We start from the raw sequence: 19,762 nt of genomic DNA on the forward strand, positions 1-19,762 counted from the left end.
TTTGTATTGGGAAAGTCATCTCCGGTGAACTTTTGTATTGGCAAAGTCATCTCCGGTGAACTTTTGTATGGGAAAAGTCATCTCCGGCGAACTTTTGTATTGGAAAAGTCATCTCCGGTGAACTTTTGTATTGGGAAAGTCATCTCCGGTGAACTTTTGTATGGGAAAAGTCATCTCCGGTGAACTTTTGTATTGGAAAAGTCATCTCCAGAGAAATTTTGTATTGGAAAAGTCATCTCAGGTGAACTTTTGTATTGGAAAAGTCATCTCCGGTCAACTTTTGTATTGGAAAAGTCATCTCCGGTGAACTTTTGTATTGGAAAAGTCATCTCCGGTGAACTTTTGTATGGGAAAAGTCATCTCCGGTGAACTTTTGTATTGGAAAAGTCATCTCCGGTGAACTTTTGTATTGGCAAAGTCATCTCCGGTGAACTTTTGTATTGGAAAAGTCATCTCCGGTGAACTTTTGTATTGGCAAAGTCATCTCTGGTGAACTTTTGTATGGGAAAAGTCATCTCCCGAGAACTTTTGTATTGGAAAAGTCATCTCCGGTGAACTTTTATATTGGAAAAGTCATCTCCGGTGATCTTTTGTATGGGAAAAGTCATCTCCGGTGAGCTTTTGTATTGGAAAAGTTATTTCCGGTGAACTTTTGTATAGGAAAAGTCATCTCCGGTGAACTTTTGTATGGGAAAAGTCATCTCCGGTGAACTTTTGTATGGGAAAAGTCATCTGCGGTGAACTTTTGTATTGGGAAAGTCATCTCCGGTGAACTTTTATATTGGAAAAGGGAGCAAGTTGAATGTAGTGGCTGGATTTGAAACTTTTTTCACAAAAAGTTTTCATTTCATTTCATTTTATTTACTTAATAATGCAAAGCTGAAGACAGCCAAATAATTACATTAAAAAAGTTAATTTTTTTTGTCGGAAATAGGCGGCTTTCGGCGGGATTTAAGACTTTCTCCAATGAACAGATGCTAAACAGGGCTAACGCGATCATATTTTTTTTAAAAATTAATTTTTTTTGTCAAAGATCATATGGTTTTTCGGAACTTTGGAAGCCTATATCTCGGGAAATATGGATTTCCCATGAATGATATACATATTGGATTAACAGCATTCCAAGACCTACCAGTGGACAAAATTTCAAAACTTTCTGAGCCCAGCCACTACATTCATCTTATGCCAAATTCAGAAAGAGCATACCGGAAAACCCCTTGAAACCACCTGTATCTCAAAAAGTCAAAAATGGCGTATGGAACACTTAAGCATGACACATGCTTTGACTAATTAATGGATTTGTTGTGTGGCCTGGCCACTTAAATTAATTGGCTATCATTTGACATTAGCTTTGCTGCATTGCCACACATTCATTTTGCGAGGAAACAAATTATAAGGTGGCCCTGCAACACTACAAATTTGTTTCTAAAGAGAAACTAAAGCAAAAATCAATAAAAAAAGGAAACATTAATGAAATGTCACTATTTTATCCTGCTTTGCGATATGTTACAGCAACAAAATTCTGCAAATTCAGCACAACTGAATCAAAAAGCAAACTTTCATCCAACAACAACAAATTAATCAAAAAGTACCAACCCAATATCTAAAACTTATTTTGTGTTGAACGAGGTTGCACAGTAGTACTACGTACCATCAAAAGTTTTCTTAACATTCCCTTCACTCTCCTCAATGTATGTATTTAAACTGAAAGTGCTAAAGTATATACAAAGCATCCGCATCCTTCCCTACCATAAGTATATAGAGATGATGGAAATAGTATATAATACTACTGCTACTACTACCTATATACAGAGCAAACTTTTATATACACATTTGGAATGCACATAATGGTTCGTTCGGGCAACAACAACAACAACACAGCGCTATAAAAACACACAAATTAATATGGTGTGTGGATGTTCGCCAACATCATGAGTTTTGTGGCTGTATGTAGATGTGTGTATGTTTGCCTGTTTGTTACAAAAAAGGACATACAAAAAATCAATTTGATTGTATGAAATACACTGAGCAGCCAGCAGCAGAAACCCAAAGAATCGCAGTAGTATGATTTTGGTGTGTGATGATGATTTTGCTTTTGTTGTTGTTGCATCTAAACTTTTGACCGTTCGTTCAGTTGTTTACGTATTATACGTCAGACTGGTTGTCTGTGATGTTTGTGTAAAAAATTTTGTAGTCTTGTGTTGTGTGGATACATACACTTGCTGCACTAGTAGATATGAGTGTGTTTGCAAATAACTGACTGACTGCAGCACCAGATGAGAAGACCAGCAAGCACCACAAAGGCAGGCAGGGCTACTCGACGAACACACAATATACATGGGAGGAGGTGACGGCAAGGAAAATGCAAGCAACGTCTGCCGTCGTCGGTCTTCGTTGCCTTCTTCTTTTCTTGGTCGTTGTTTTTGTTGTTGCTGTCGTCTTCGTCGTCGTCGTGTGTAATGTAATCAATACAAAAATTCAGTTCCTAAAAATATAGATTTTTTAACTTCGTTTCAAATTGAATCATTGAATCGTATGCGACCGTTCTATTCCCCGGCGACGACGTACATTGTGTGGCATACGACGACGAACTTCTTTCTTTTTACGTCTCTGTCGCAGTCGTTGAACACACAGTTACACACACATATACGAGTCAGAGAAAAATAACATTTAGTGGGGTGATGATGATGATTATAATTATTTTTTCTCCTTTTACAATGTGAAACAAGCATAGAACAATTATTTTTCTAAATGTACTCTACATACATACAGACAAATCTACAGCAGAAAAATACAAGCAACCTTATGATGCCAATCTCGTTGTCGATTAAAGCAACTCAAATATGTAGAAAAAAAAAACGATCACTGAGCAGCACATACACACACATTTTTCTCGATAATTTTCATATATTCCAAAAAAAAAAACTTTTTCCACTAAATTATTCAATTCCAAGGAATTTCTTTGTATAATTTTCTCTGCACATATTTCCATATATAGATTTGCTGTTTTTTTTTTTTTTTTCATATAATCCACATAAATTGTAATTTCATTTCATATCAATATTCTTTGTGAAATTTAATCTTGTCTTTAAAAAACGTTTCATTTTTTTCTCTTTTTGATTACGCCATTTTGTTCGAGTCAGTTGGTTGGTAGTTTGGTTCGTCGTTGTCATAAAACGTGTTTTGTTTTCAATTATTACTTTTTTCTTTGGAAATTATTGGCCCGTTTCCTTTCTTTACTGCAAATTCCGTCCGTTAGAACCGCGTTAATTAAATTTACAGAAATTTTTCTTCCTATTACAACGGCCCCGTATTTTTTCATATAACCAACGAACTGAAATATATATTTTTATTAAAATATCCACGAAACGAACGACAGGGAATAGGGCGAGACCAGAGAACAAAGTCGCTTGTGTTTTGACGTTGATGCGGACGGCTGGGCAATTATTTTTTCGTCGTGTGACTTATCGATAACAATGAATATCGATTAGTAGTTGCATTTTATTATGTGGCAAGGTGACACATCAAATTTTTTCACTTAGGATACGCTTTGAGTGACCGCCCTGATAGCTATTGGTCTGTTCCAGAACTCCAAGAATCTACCACTTTTTACTATTTATTTCGATAACATAAAGGAAAAAATGTTATCGTAGTAAAAAGTAGTAGCTTCTTGTAGGTTCTGGAACAGAGCAAAAATAAGTCCCAATTTACATTAGGCGAGTTTACTTGCGGCAATTGTCAATTTGTAGGTGAGAGACGGTGCTGTAGAGCTGGCAAACCATCGATGGGGATATCGATATTATCGATACTTAATTTTTTACGCCAATATCGATGAATAGTTTTTTATATCGATATTATCGAAATTATATTAAAGCACCAAAAACATATGATCTAACATATGATCCATATGATCTAGGTTATGGCAAAATACGTAGGGATCTATAGATTGAAAGTTATGGCAAAATACGTAGGGATCTATATATTGAAAGTTATGGCAAAATACGTGGGGATCTATGGATTGAAAGTTATGGCAAAATACGTGTGATCTGCATATCGACAAAAATAATAAACTATGCTTCTTCTACTTCACTTTGATCATTCACTGGTGTTTCAGATCCTTATACGGCGTTTATATTATAGTTTTTTGCAGGGTTAACCTTCTTTATGAGGATTTGTTTGAAGTATATACAATGGAAATGACATTTGAAACCCAGACCCACTGGGTTAACCTTGTTATATATAAACGGCCTATTACATTAGAGTTGTTAAATCTAGTGAACTAGTTCAGTACCATAGTTCGTTTGCGTATGATTTATTTTATTAAAACAAAGAGATAATATAACTCATTCGCAGTTCGTTCATGGAAACAACCGTTGTCCACTGAACTATATTTTGAACTAGGTCGTTCAAACGAACTAGATCTTAACAACTCTACCTTACATTACTAATGACAGTACTACCAAGTAGAAATGCGTGTTGTTAATAGGAAAATGAAACGCATTTTACACTTAACATGTTTTATAAAACATGCATCATTTAAGTCGTCAATTCCATACAATATCTGTCAAATAAATTGCGTAAACACCCAAAACACCTGTTTAAGTGAAAGTGCAAAATGCGTTTAAATAATTTAAATACGTTTAATAGTACGTTTACATATAACCGTATTTAATAAACCCACTGGGTTTCAATTGTCAACTGTATTGCGTATTAAAATTAACCCTCATAAAGAAGGTTATAGTACGGTTACACTAGAGTTTTTTGCCGGGTTAACCCAATTCGAAAGGATTTATTTGATGTTTGCACTATGGAATTGACATCTGAAATCCAAAACCCACTGGGTTAATCCGGTTAAGTGTAACCGGGGTATTACAAAAACTCCAGAAATATGCAAAATTAAAAACATATTTTAGGGTTAAGGGCTGGAACAAATCTCCTCAAAGTCCACCACGAGAGCACGAAAACCTAACGTACCGATGTTTTAAAATTGAATTTTACTACGGTATTTCAATGGCATACGAAATGTAAACATAACACGTTTGTTGTAAATTTTGGCTTCTAAATAAATATGTGCAAATCTACGATAGTATCGATTTTATCGATAGTTTAAAACGAAAATATCGAAAAAATCGAATGGGGCAGATATCGATAGTTTGCCAGCTCTACGGTGCTGAGAGGCAAAGGGTTACCATATGCCTCACCTCTCTCTCCTACAAAATGACAATTGCCGCAAGTAAACTCGCCCAATGTAAATTGGGACTAAAGAAATAACAACTTAAGTTGTGGACATTTTTGCGGTAATTCACGAGACGGAAATTTTTATTGGAGTGGAGTTGGAGTCCATGTCGAAAGCTGAACCAGTGATGGGAAGGCAACATAAAAAAAACTTTAGGATGATGAAAGAAAATCAGATGCACTTGAATTAAATCGAGAACGGAGGAAGTAAGCTCAAATGTGATTGAATTTAATAGAAACTTTTTTTTCTAATTTGTGTTTATATAATAAAGTTCATTTTATTTATTTTGGGATATTTCGCAATGGCTTGCATTTTAATTGCATCTTTAAGCTGGGTACACATTGTCAGTTTTGAATGACTGCTTTGTTGTTGCTTGCTAGTGTGGCCGTTCATTTTTGTCATTCATCATGGACGGTTGGACAGTTATCGATAATTGCAAAAAATCGTCATTCAAAACTGACAATGTGTATTGTACTTAAAATTCATTGAAGCGGGGTACACACGATCAGTTTTGCTCAAATAATCGTTTGCTTGCCATTGTGGCCGCTAATATTTGTCAGTCATCAGGCAACCACAAAATATTTTGTGGTTGCTGGACAGTTTGACATTTATCGATATTTCTGAAAAATCAACAGTCAAAACTGATCGTGTGTACCCCGCTTGAAATAAATAGAAATTTCGCTGCTTATGGGTACTTCACACGATATGTTATTTTACATATGTGCTGTCACTTTGCATATACATTTTGTATATAAAAAGTGACAACCCATATGTAAAAAACATATCGTGTAAAGTACCCATTATCGGTGTTGTGTGTGTGAGAAAGTAATGCCAAGTTTACACTTACGCTCCAAAATCCACTGGATTTCACGAAATCCTGAAATACATCCCGGTGTTTACACTTACTTGGTCTGTTCCAGTACTGCAAGAATCTATGAATTTTTACTATTTTTTCGATAACAAAGGAAAAAATGTAATCGTAGTAAAAAAATTACATACATGCTCTGTTCCAGAACCTGCAAGAAGCTACTATTTTTTACTACGATAACATTTTTTCCTTTATGTTATCGGGAAAAATAGTAAAAATTAGTAGATTCTTGCAGTTCTGGAACAGACCAACAGTTTGTCAGGTAATTGTTTTCGAACCAAGAAAACTAACATTTTTCTGTATTAATTAATGAAAAAATGACTGATAATTGTGATAAAAATGTCGGGTTTTTTGCAAAAATTAGTTGGACGACTTATTTAAGACAAGATAGGATGTATAAATAACAAGTAGGGAAAGCGTTAAGTTCGGTCGGGCCGAACTTTTTATACCCTCCACCACAAATTTCAGCCATTTCGGTGGATTAATGTGGCCACAACCTTCAAAATACCGAAAATCGGAAGGTACCGTTCTATGGGGGCTATATGATGGCGTGGACCTATACCTAAAAATTTCTGGGGGAAAGTTTTATACCCCCAACAAAGACTAAATACCAAATTTCAGCCATCTCGGTGTGATTATGAGGCTAAAACTTTCAAAAACCGAAAATCGGGAGATATCGTCCTATAGGGCTATATCAAGACGTGGACCTATATAAACACTTTACGGTGTAAATGTTTCTTAGCCTCTGGAAACATAAAATACAAAGTTGCAACCGATTCTGTTGTCAAATGGGACTAATACATTCGTTATATGGGGGCTATACCAAAACGTGGACCTATATAAACCAACTTTGGTAGGAATGTTTTTTGGCCTCTGGAGACGCAAAATACCAATTTACAACGAATTCGGTGGTAAAATGGGACAATTATTTTAAAAATTCCTTAAAACGACGACGGGTTACGCGTCATTTTGTATGGGGGCTACACGAAAGCGTGGACCTACATAGCCCGCTTTCAATACCAAAAGTCCTACGTAGATATAATGGATTTTCCCAAAATTTCATCCACCTACGTCAATCCGTTCAGACGCTAGAGTGATTTCCACAGACGGACGGACATGGCTATATCGATGTAGAATTGCACGCTGATCAAGAATATATGTACAGTATGCAAAGTTCATATTCGTACACCCCTAAAAAATGAATAAAATCGTTATTAATTCCATATTTTATGTGCAAATAATGAAATATTTGATAGGAATTGCCATAACGAAGAAAGATTTAAGAATAACAAAACAAAGTTTTAATTTATTCCGTCATTTAGGTATAGATGGCGCCTGTGTGGGTGGCAAAATTCGTATTCGTACACCTATATGCACTATATATTTGGAGTTTTTAAGGATTTTCAAAGCAAAATACCGAAAATTTTTGTTTTAGTCCTCTTTTTGAATCCCTCTGCTATAGAAATATTTAAAAATAACGGTAATTTTATTAAAAATGTTGCATGAATAAAAAGTCGGAGGAATATTTAAAATCCTTAAGAAAATTGTGCTAGATATGATTAGCTATTGCAATTTATTCCCGAATTTTTGACGAAAATAGCTAATAGCAGTCCTTCTGTAACAATATTCGAGGTCTAAAATGAAAATAAATGTTGTAAGCGTTTGGAAATGCAAAGAAACGTAATGCGGGTTTAGGTAAAGTAAACACATTTTTGGTTTTTACTTGGTATATATCGCAAGTTTCGTTTTATATTTGACATAAAACGTATTGAAGTTTTAGAATGCGGTTTCGAAAATCATTTTATGCCGAAAACTGTGAGAAATTATGAAGAAAAATGAAACTGTACAAGTTTTCATACTGTCTGCGTACGACTGAAATTCTACGTTTACAATGAACGAGGGTTATGGCTGCCGAATTGCGTAAATAATGGTTTTTACTTCTTGAGAATTACAGTATGCAAAGTTCATATTCGTACCCTAACAGGCAAAATTTCAAAAAATAAAATCGTTATTAATTCCATATTTTATGTGCAAATATGATATAATTTATGGGAATTACCATAACGAAGAAAGATTTAAGAATAACAAAACAAATTTTTAATTTATTCCGTCATTTAGCTATAGATGGCGCCTGTGTGGGTGGCAAAGTTCGTATTCGTACACTTATAAGCACTATATATTTGGAGTTTTTAAGGATTTTCAAAGGAATATACCGCAGATTTTTGTTCTTTTCTTCTTTTGGAATGCCCCTGCTATAGAAATATGTAAAAATAACGGTAATTTTATTAAAAATTTTGCATGAATAAAAAGTCGGACGAATATTTGAAATAATTAAGAAAAATGTGCTAGATATGATTAACTATTGCAATTTATTCCCGAGTTTTGGACGAAAATAGCTAATAGCAGTCCTTTCTGTACCAATATTCGAGGTCTAATATGAAAATAAATGTTGTCAGCGTTTGGAAATGCAAAGAAACGTAATCCGGGCTTAGGTAAAGTAAACACAGTTTTGGTATTTACTTGGTGAAAATCGCAAGTTTCGTTTTATATTTGACATTAAATGTATTGAAGTTTTAGAATACGGTTTCGAAAATCATTTTATGTCAAAAACTGTGAGAAATTATGAAGAAAAATTAAACTGTACAAGTTTTCATACTGTCCGCGTACGACTGAAGTTCTACGCTTACTATGAACGAGGGTTATGGCTGCCAAAATTGGGAAAATAATGGTTTTTGCTTATTGAAAATTATAATTCTTTACCGAAGGATCCAAAATGAGTGCAAAAATGTCAAAAGATTGAAGTAAATTGTCCAGGAAAGAACGTGGGGTAACATTTTGAAGAAATGCATTATTATCGGGGAAATTTTCATTCTTAAAAAAATTATTATTCCTCGTAATTTCCGATATGTTTTGACATAAAGTGATGTTCGAAACCGTATTCTAAAACTTCAATACATTTAATGTCAAATATAAAACTAAACGTGCAATTTTCACCAATTAAAAACCAAAAATGTGTTTACTTTACCTAAGCCCGGATTACGTTTCTTTGCAATTCCAAACGCTGACAACATTTATTTTCATATTAGACCTCGAATATTGGTACAGAAGGACTGCTATTAGCTATTTTCGTCCAAAATTCGGGAATAAATTGCAATAGTTAATCATATCTAGCATTTTTCTTAATTATTTCAAATATTCGTCCGACTTTTATTCATGCAAAATTTTTAATAAAATTACCCTTATTTGTACATATTTCTATAGTAGAGGCTTTCAAAAAGAAGAAAAGAACAAAAATCTGCGGTATTTTGCTTTGAAAATCCTTAAAAACTCCAAATATATAGTGCTTTTAGGTGTACGAATACGAACTTTGCCACCCACACAGGCGCCATCTATAGGTAAATGACGGAATAAATTAAAAATTTGTTTTGTTATTCTTAAATCTTTCTTCGTTATGGTAATTCTCATCAATTATTTCATATTTGCACATAAAATATGGAATTAATAACGATTTTATTCATTTTTTAGGGGTGTACGAATATGAACTTTGCATACTGTATATTTTTTAACAAAGGATCCATAATGAGTACAAAAATGTCAAAAGAATGAAGTAAATTGTCCAGGAAGGAGCGTGGGGTAATCTTTTGAAGAAATGCATTATTTCTGGGAAAATTTTTTTCCTTAACATTTTTTTATTCCTCGTAATTTCCGATATTTCTTGACATAAAATGATTTTCGAAACCGTATTCTAAAACTTCAATACATTTTATGTCAAATATAAAACGAAACTTGCGATATATACCAAGTAAAAACCAAAAATGTGTTTACCTAAACCGCATTACGTTTCTTTGCATTTCCAAACGCTTACAACATTTATTTTCATATTAGACCTCGAATATTGTTACAGAAGGACTGCTATTAGCTATTTTCGTCAAAAATTCGGGAATAAATTGCAATAGCTAATCATATCTAGCACAATTTTCTTAAGGATTTTAAATATTCCTCCGACTTTTTATTCATGCAACATTTTTAATAAAATAACCGTTATTTTTAAATATTTCTATAGCAGAGGGATTCAAAAAGAGGACTAAAACAAAAATTGTTTTGAAAATCCTTAAAAACTCCAAATATATAGTGCTTATAGGTGTACGAATACGAATTTTACCACCACACAGGCGCCATCTATACCTAAATGACGGAATAAATTAAAAATTTGTTTTGTTATTCTTAAATCTTTCTTCGTTATGGTAATTCCTATCAATTATTTCATATTTGCACATAAAATATGGAATTAATAACGGTTTTATACATTTTTTAGGGGTGTACGAATATGAACATTGCATACTGTATATAGTTTGTGGGGTCTACAATGATTGTTTCGAGTAGTTACAAACGTAGTGACAAACTTAATATACCCCCATCCTATGGTGGAGGGTATAAAAAATTATCCCACGTAGTCCAACAAAAAATAACGAAAAGCAATAACTACATGTAATGCAAGTTGTCAAATAAATGTTTTCGAAATGTAATGGAGGTTCCAATATACCCCATATTTTCGGTAAATACTTGAAAATCAGGACAATTTATGAATTTTATTTTTAACAGGGAGTAACTACTAACAAATATCAACAATATTAGTCATCGAATATCCGTACTAGGAGGGTTACCATATGGACCAAGGGAGTACCAGGTCATATTACATGTAAACAGGGTCCTGTAGGTTTCAAACCGGGAATATTTGAAAACTAAGCCGTTTTATGAATTTCTTTAGTTCACTAGAACGGATTGTCATCAACTAAAATAAATATTACCTTCAGAATAATTAAATCAGGAGGGTTGCCAGATGTACGAAAAAGGTACCAGGTTATATAAACAGTAAATGAGACCACCTGTGAATCCTATAGGCAATTTATGGAGTATTTTGAAGACAAATATGTATTAGAAGTCATAACATCTAAAGTATTGGAGCACTGAAAAATGCCTTGCAAGAAGAATGGGGAAAATTCAGATATCTTGCACCGAAAATTTAGTCAAATCTTTGCCAAAAAGGATAAAAGCTATAAAGGATAACAGATTATGTCATACCAAGTGCTAAAACCCTAAGAAATCCTTTTTGTTTCATAAAACTTTTAGAGTGGATACTTTTCACTGTGAGGTAGAAATCGATGTTGTTTAACCATTTTTTTATCTAAATTTACCCGAATTTCGTTAATTTTATTTTATTATATTTGAGTTAACGCCCTAATGTAGAAATATAAAAAAGAATGAAATCGCTATCATTAATTAACTCTTAGCAATCGCAGTTTTAATGAAAGAAATTGAAATGGATACTTTTGACTGTGATTCACTGTTTATTTTTCAACAAATAAAAATCATTGTTTTTTGAATTTTATCAATCATAACCCTCGTGATAGTTTTCTATATAAAATGATTTTCGAAACACTATTCTAAAACTTCAATACATTTTGTGCCAAATATAAGACAGAAATTGAGATTTTTACGACGTAGAAACCAAAATATGTCTTTGCGCTGCCTTAACCCGGATTACGTTTCGTTGCATTTCCAAACGCTGACAACATTTATTTTCATATAAGATCTTGAATATTATTGCAGAAGGACTGCTATTAGCTATTTCCGTTCAAAATTCGAGAAAAAATTGCCATAGTTAATCGTTTCTATGACATCTTTCTTAAGTATTTCGGATGTTCGTCCGACTTTTTATTCATGCATTTTTTTTTTACATTTTTCTACATCAGAGCCACTCTAAAAGAAGAAAACAACAAAAATTGGTGGTGTTTTGCTTTAAAAATCTTTAAGTACCACAAATTATATAGTGCTTCTAGGTGTACGAATACGAACTTTGCCACCCACACAGACGTCATCTATACCTAAATGCATGGTAGAACAAATACAAGGTAAAGTTAATACTACAACAAATACAACTCGAACAACAACCACAAAGGAATTTGTTTTTGTTTGTAAACCTTAGTGTCAACGTAAATGTAAACAAAACAAGGAAATGTCTATAAATTATTGGAATTTAAAAAACTAATAATTTTTCACATTTGATTGAACATTTTGGAAAACATGAATGAAAACTCGTTAGATTTTCAATTTGAATGTTTCCATATCATTCCACTAAATGCATAATTTCTCGCAGAAAGTGGAATACTTGCAAAAATGTTTCGGGTCGCTGGTAATTCATTGAAAAAAGAGAAGATGTTTCAATCATTTGCTTTTGAAAACAAAAAAGCACATGTTTATTAGGGCTTTATTCTTTTCAAGTTTAACAAAATACCACACATATTAACAAATATTGTACCGCCTCTATAAGCGGTGTTTTAGTGTGCGGCATGTCGTTCGGACCTGGAGGAGGTTACATGTCAATGATATGAAGCCGTCTTTATGGGAAATAGTTTTTTTTTCTGATGAATAAATTTGTTCTTCAAAAATATATATCCCTAATATACATCGAACATAGAAATAAATACATAAAATGTCGAATGGAATTTGACACTAACACTACAACCCAGTTCAGTCAGCTGGGTATTGCTGCTACCTTTTCTTGTTCTACCATGACCTAAATGACTGAATAAATTAAAAATTTATTTTCTTATTTTTTAATTTTTCGTCGTTATAGTAATCCCCATCAATTTTATCATATTTGCATATAAAATATGGAATTAACGATTTTGTTAATTTTTGAAGTTTGTATGAATATGAAGTCCGAACGACGAGCCGCACAGTAAAAGGTATTTTCTTAAATTTGAAAAAATAAAGCCCTAAAAAACATGTGGTTCTTTGATTTCAAAAACAAAAGATTGAACGAGATTCTCCTTTTTCAATGAATTTTCCAAACATTTTTGAAAAATTCTACTTTCGGCGAGAAATTATGCATTTAGTGGAATGATGTGGAAACTTTCAAATTGAAAATTTAACGAATTTTCATTGATGTTTTCCAAAATATTTGAACGTGAAAAATATTAGTTTTATATATTCCAATAATTTATGGACATTTCCTTGTTTTGTTTACATGTATCGGTGACAGTAACGATACAAACGAAAACAAATTCCTTTGTGGTTGTTGTTGAGTTGTATTTACTTTACTTTATATTTGTTCTACCATGGATCAGCAACGGAGATGACGATGGTGGTGGTCAAATTGCTGATCGCGGAGATGATGGTGGTGGTCAAGATGCTGATCGAGAAAAAGCATTGCTTAATTTTGATGATTATGATGATTCGGAAGATAGAGAGGAAATATTGGGAAAAGTGATGGAGGCATGCATGCATGGAGGAATTAATTTAACCTTTGCCGCTAGATATTTTAAAGTCTCAAGAAACACTCTCGGACGCAGGGTTAAAACAAACCCGTTCGGTGGTATTGATATGGTTACGAAGTTTTTCGGCAAATCACACACGCGACCCGAACGCAAAGTAAGAGAGCAAATGTTTTGATTTTTTTACTTCAGTCTTGTACTGAATGTAATGCAAGCAGGTTGATGCCGCTTTATTTGTTTTTTTTTTTGGGTACACTGAAAAGATTTTGCAGTTGTACAGCAAATATGTGGAGGGAAGAATTTGAAAATGATTTTTTGTTTTGTATTAATATTTTTAATGACGCAGAATGTCTCGTCTGCAATGCAACAACTGTGAGGTAGAAATCGATGTTGTTTAACAATTTTTATTTTTTTTATCTAAATTTACCCGAATTTCGTTAATTTTATTTTATTATATTTAAGTTAAGACCCTAATGTAAAGATATAAAAAAGAACGAAATCGCTATCATAAATTTACTCTTAGCAATCGCAGTTTTAATAAAAGAAACTGAAGTGGATACTTTTGACTGTGATGCACTGTATATTATTTTTATATTTTTTCAATTTGAAAATTTTGCCTTTTTAGGCGAAGATCATTTTTAGTATTAATTTTTTTTAATTTATTAATCGAGTTTTTTATGATCTATAATGCAAATGAAAAAGGAAAGCCTACGATTCGAACCCACACACCCACCACTATTGGCCTGTTCCCGTACTTTATAAAGTGGTAAAAGTCGTAAAAGTTGTAAAAGTCGTAAACGATTTTAATATAAATTTTGTGTACGGGAACGCAAAATGTGTAAAAGTGGTAAAAATTGTAAAAACTTTTTAGTTCTGGAACAGAGCTTATGTTTGGCTCTGAACGCTAACACGCCGTGACAACTTTTTTCCTGTGTTTTTCATTTCATACTCAATATGAAAATCATCACCCTGTTCTGTTCTGTCAGTGTAATTTTACCCACACATAAACAATTTAAGCGCTCGCTCTTCTTGGTCGGCTATGGGTTAAAACAACCCTCGAAACCCTGATGAACAAATGGCCGAAGAATTCAAGGGAAGGAAAAAATTAAAAATTTTACAAACAGACAACTTGCATTTACCGATGAAGACAAGGAGAAGGCAATATTACTATGTAACAATCAAGATTTGGATATGAGCATACTGTCCGCTTCCGCTATGTATAATATCCCAGAACGTACTTTACGAGAAAAACTACAAAAACTCCCGGCAAATATGGTAAACCTGCAAAAAAATAAAAACAAATAAAAAATATGTAATTTAATAAACAACGTAACATTGTACAAAATGAATTTCTTTGCTCCAAATGCGCTGATACAAACGCTAGAAAATTTTAAGAAAGGTCGGTACCGCACCTGTTGTTGCTGTCACCAATCCTCTTGATGAGCCACCAACACCTCTTGTTGTTGTTTTTGAACAATTGTTGGTGTAATTTTTATTCAGCATTGTTGCCGTTCTGTTTCCTGTTTTTTTAATATAAACTTTGGATTGTACCATGTCCAGTTATTGTGTTTTTCATTTTCTGGCTTGTTGTTGGTCATCCATAGTATTGTTGTTGTGGTGGCGGTGGGCCATATTGGAGCTGGTATGAAACCAGTAAAGGTTACAAATTGTGGAATAACGCATTGCCCGATATTCAGGTTGGGCATAATAATATAGATGTAAGCAATTACATTCCAATAATTCAGAATGTCGAAATTCTCCCCAACATTATTGTGGGATTTATTCCTATTGCTCAGGGCGTTATTCATGAGGAAAATCCTCAAGAAAATGATTACATACAGTTAGTCAACTTAATTATTGCAAAACCAAAATTATTACAAAATTTTAAATAAAGCATCATATTATTGGTATAAATAAAAATCATTATTAATATTTTTGTTAACAATATAATTCTTACACATGTTTATTAATATAATAAAATAAAAAGTAGCTAAATTTCACTAAAAATTTTCTTAAAATGGACAAAAATGAGTACAACTCATTATTTGTACTGTCAACTAAAGAATTGCAAAATTCACAACTTTTCAGTCTTTCACGGTATTTTTCGAAAAGTTGGTTCTAATATATCGTATGCCCACATTTGACATCAAAAACAGCTTGTAAACGTATCTGATTTTAATAAATAAGTTTCGGAATGTCATATTCCAATGGTATTTTTTAGCCGTTCTTCTTTATTGCATTTTATTTAGTCCCCCAGGTAAATGGGCGACCTATTCTGGACTTTTTCCTTCAGGTGTACCAATGAATTTTCGAAGGGGTTAATATCTAGACACTGGAACGGGATGTAAATGACTTTGGTACAGTCCTATAACAACCAAGTCCTACATAAATTAGATTTATGCTTAGGGTCGTTGTCTTGGTGGTACTTATATTGTAATTTGTTTGAATTTTCAGGGCCAACAGGCCCAAATTTCTTGACGCTTTTGGTTAAATCTGTTCTTAAAACATCTAAATAAACCTCCTATGTCATTGTTTCTTCCAAAATCAGGATTTTACCAACGTCACTGCTTGGTATACAACCCTATACCATAGCTGACAGTTTTCCGAACTTTACGGTATGTATTAAATTTTTGTTTTCCATGGCTTTCAAGGGTTTTCCCAAAACTTTTTGAGGTCCATTGTGATAGTACAACATAATTTTAGTCTCATCAGAAAATATAAATCCATCCCAATACTAAAGATGGCGTTAAAAGTTGTCTATAACAAGTCTGAATAGTTTCTATATTTTGTGATGGGAGGACAATGATTTTTACCTAGTCACTCGTGATGAGTGCTTGTTATTATGTAGCACTTTTCTGACTTCTCCATGTAATACACTTACTCCAAACTCATTTTTAATTAGAAAAAGCTATTTTCTGGTGCTGCTTTGGGCTATTTCGTTAATTTCTTTAATCATTCTACAGTCAATTCGTTTGGTTACTATTTTGGACCTGTCATGTAACGCCCTTAGTTCGAGCCTGGCTTCTTTCTCGGTGCGGTATATGATGTTGCATACATTTCTCAGTTTACGAGAGGTGATTTTAGGGATTTCTCTTACGGAATTACCATTATTATAATTGGAATAGACCAAATGTAGCACATTTTCCGAAGCCGTTTACCGGACTTTCTCTTTTTCTGAATATACCGTCTATGTTACACACACAAAAATTAATTTATGATAAAAAAATTATGGATCTACATGACCACATACCATAAAAGTCTTAAAAATCCTTAAATGTAAAAAATCGCGGGGAAACCCCACGATTTTATTGCACATAAATTCATTTTGCAATTATTTAGTTGACACCACAAAATCCAGGTACCTATCCTTTTTGTCCGTTGTTTTTGTTATTTTCAACCGATTTCTGGATTTATTGGCTTGATGCTGTCATTAACAGGAAATCAACAGATATTTACAAAAAGCCGAACATTATTGAAAGAATTTTTTTGTTGTAATTCCTAATTAAACTTCTAAATTTTTAAAAATTCATCGTTTGCAATAATATAGTTGACTAACTGTACATACATATCTTGATGTTCAGGATATTATTCATGAGGAAAAGCCCTGTAGGCCTAAAGGGGTAAGTACATAAGCTGCCTTGCCTGCGTACCTTGCTTGCTTCTGATAAAAGAATAAAAAAGAAAAGGGCAACCCAGTTCGAAATTTGCTCGGCCTTCTTTATTCTATTATTTTTATTATGTCAGAAATGAAGTAGGAAAGCAAGGCAATCAGGCAAGGCAGCTTATGTACGCCGGCCTTAATAGGCAAAATTTTCAAATAAAAATCAGCTTGAGCCAGGCTGGGGTTCGAACCCACATCCTTGAAAAACACATGGAAAAAAGTGTTGTCACGGCGTGTTAGTGTTCAGAACCAGAACTTTTCAAAGGCTACGCTAAGCGTTTGTCAAAGATTTGAACAAAAAATGCAACTTCGTAAAAAACAAAGAGAAAGAGGAAAAAAGTTAGATGATAGCGAAGCCGCCCCACAATCGATGTGTCTGAGGAGCCTTCCTAAACCAAAGGCGAAATATGTTATGTCACACAGTGGTGGTTGTGTGGGTTCGTATCATCGGCTTTCCTTTTTCAAAAAGCATCTTGGTCTGTAAGGTCGTCTCTAACGAAAAATTATTTAAAAAATCAATTTTTAATTGCATTCGTCGAATTACAGCGAGTCACAGTCAAAAGTATCCACTTAAATTTCTTTCACTAAATGAAAACTGAATCGAATCGATTTGCAGAATCGAAATGCTACATAATCGGAGGGCCGTTGATGATATACAGTGAATGTCACTAAAAATGTTGCAACCTGAAATAAAAAATGCAAGCGTTGATAACTTGGAATCGAGTTGAGTCTTTTTAACAATTCAAAAAACAATTTTGTAGGCCGAGGAGTTGTCTTTAAGATGACATACAAAAATAGTCCGTTTCCAGCACTGTTATACTAAAATTTTACCGGAAAATAAAAAATGGTCCTTTTTAATGTGAGCATTAAAAATGATGCACCACAGTAAGAAAAAAAGTCAAGAATATGACGTAATATTGGCATGATTGTAATTAATGTCCCATTGCAGGAAATTAGGCTAGAAATTTCTAGTTTTTGAAGTTATTTTCCAACAAAATACCATGAAAAATCATTAAGTGTTATATCCAGAGTAAGTACAACGACAGCTTATATTTATTAGTGATTTATTATTTTTTGCCGCCAACGAAACAAGTTACAAGTTACAGGAAGCAAAATGGAACAATATTTTAATATTGCTAACGGAAGCTCTGGTAGCCCATTCCTTCCAGAGCAGAGACGAGCTCTAATAATAAGAGCACTTTCTTCGAGGGGTGCCTACAAAGTGGACCAACAACTCCTACATGCTCGGACACCCCTATCGAGACTGTGGAATCTTGGTACCCAAAGTGCCTAATGGGCTTTACTGAACAACAGCAAACTGAGGATATATTTCGCGATTAAAAGTACAACAGGAAGGATGTGCGTCCTTAGTACGGATGCGCTAATTGTTAAGGACCGTGTAGGTAGGAAGAAGTAGCTGTATGCATTCCTATTAATTGGCCTCTTTGAAAATTGGACAATTTTCGTAGGCACATTTCAAACAGTCACAGTCATGCATACACTGCAGCGGAATGCATTGGCGTGACAATAGAATACAACGTTTTTAACGCAGACAGCACGCATCTAACTCTGTTGCCAAGTGTTCGAATAGGAAACCTGATTTGTGATCCTACTGAAGGAGAAGGAACTAGGCGCATGAAGATTTGGGGCTTGGATGCCGCACACATCATAGTCAATTTATCAAAAGTTTTTAAAAATAATAGATTGCGGTACCGCACACGCACAACAACTCTGAATTTTGATTACGTTAAGAATTCCTGCAGCGACGAAAGAAAATTTGGAAAACGGTATTCCTACGAAAATTTTAAAATGGAAATTTATAAGGAAGTATTCAAAGCTCAAATTCATCCGGCTGTTTTCCAAAGAAGTCCCTCTGGAAGTAAAAATAACTACACTAGCCGAAATGCGAACAGTTTTAGAGAAACTTATAATGAAAGAAATTGAAGTGGATACTTTTGACTGTGGTTCACTGTATGTAAAAATAACGATAATTTTATTAAAAATTTTGCATGAATAAAAAGTCGGACGAATATTCGAAATACCTAAGAAAAATGTGGTAGATATGATTAACTATGAAACTTTATTCCCATGGTAGAACAATAAAAGGTAACAGCAATACACAGCTGACTGAACTGGGTTGTAATGTTAGTGTCAAATTCCATACGACATTTTATATACAGTGAATCACAGTCAAAAGTATCCACTTCAGTTTCTTTCATTAAAACTGCGATTGCTAAGAATTGGTTAATGATAGCGATTTCATTCCTTTTTATACTTTTACATTAGTGTCTTAACTTAAATATACAGTGAATCACAGTCAAAAGTATCCATTTCAGTTTCTTTCATTAAAACTGCGATTGCTTAGAATTGGTTAATGATAGCGATTTCATTCCTTTTTATATTTTTACATTAGTGTCTTAACTTAAATATAATAAAAAAATTAACGAAATTCAGGTAAATTTAGATAAAGTTTTAGAAAAAGTAATGATATTTATGAAATTCCAAGTACACAGTTTTATTTCTTCTCACTAATAAACAATATTTAATACAACAAAAGCACATTCCATAATATAAATACCGGTAAATTTTACGAAACCCAAACAAAAATGATAGAAAGTGTCGGGCCACAGGTGGTAGGATACGTCGGCGATGCGGCCCACTTCATACACAAATCCCACGGTACCTTGACGATTGCTTGCGCTTCAACGGACGCTTTTTTC

Source organism: Musca autumnalis, unplaced genomic scaffold (assembly GCF_047663935.1).
Source record: "Musca autumnalis isolate F117 unplaced genomic scaffold, ASM4766393v1 scaffold_5, whole genome shotgun sequence".
In the NCBI taxonomy this organism is placed as follows: Eukaryota; Metazoa; Arthropoda; class Insecta; order Diptera; family Muscidae; genus Musca; species Musca autumnalis.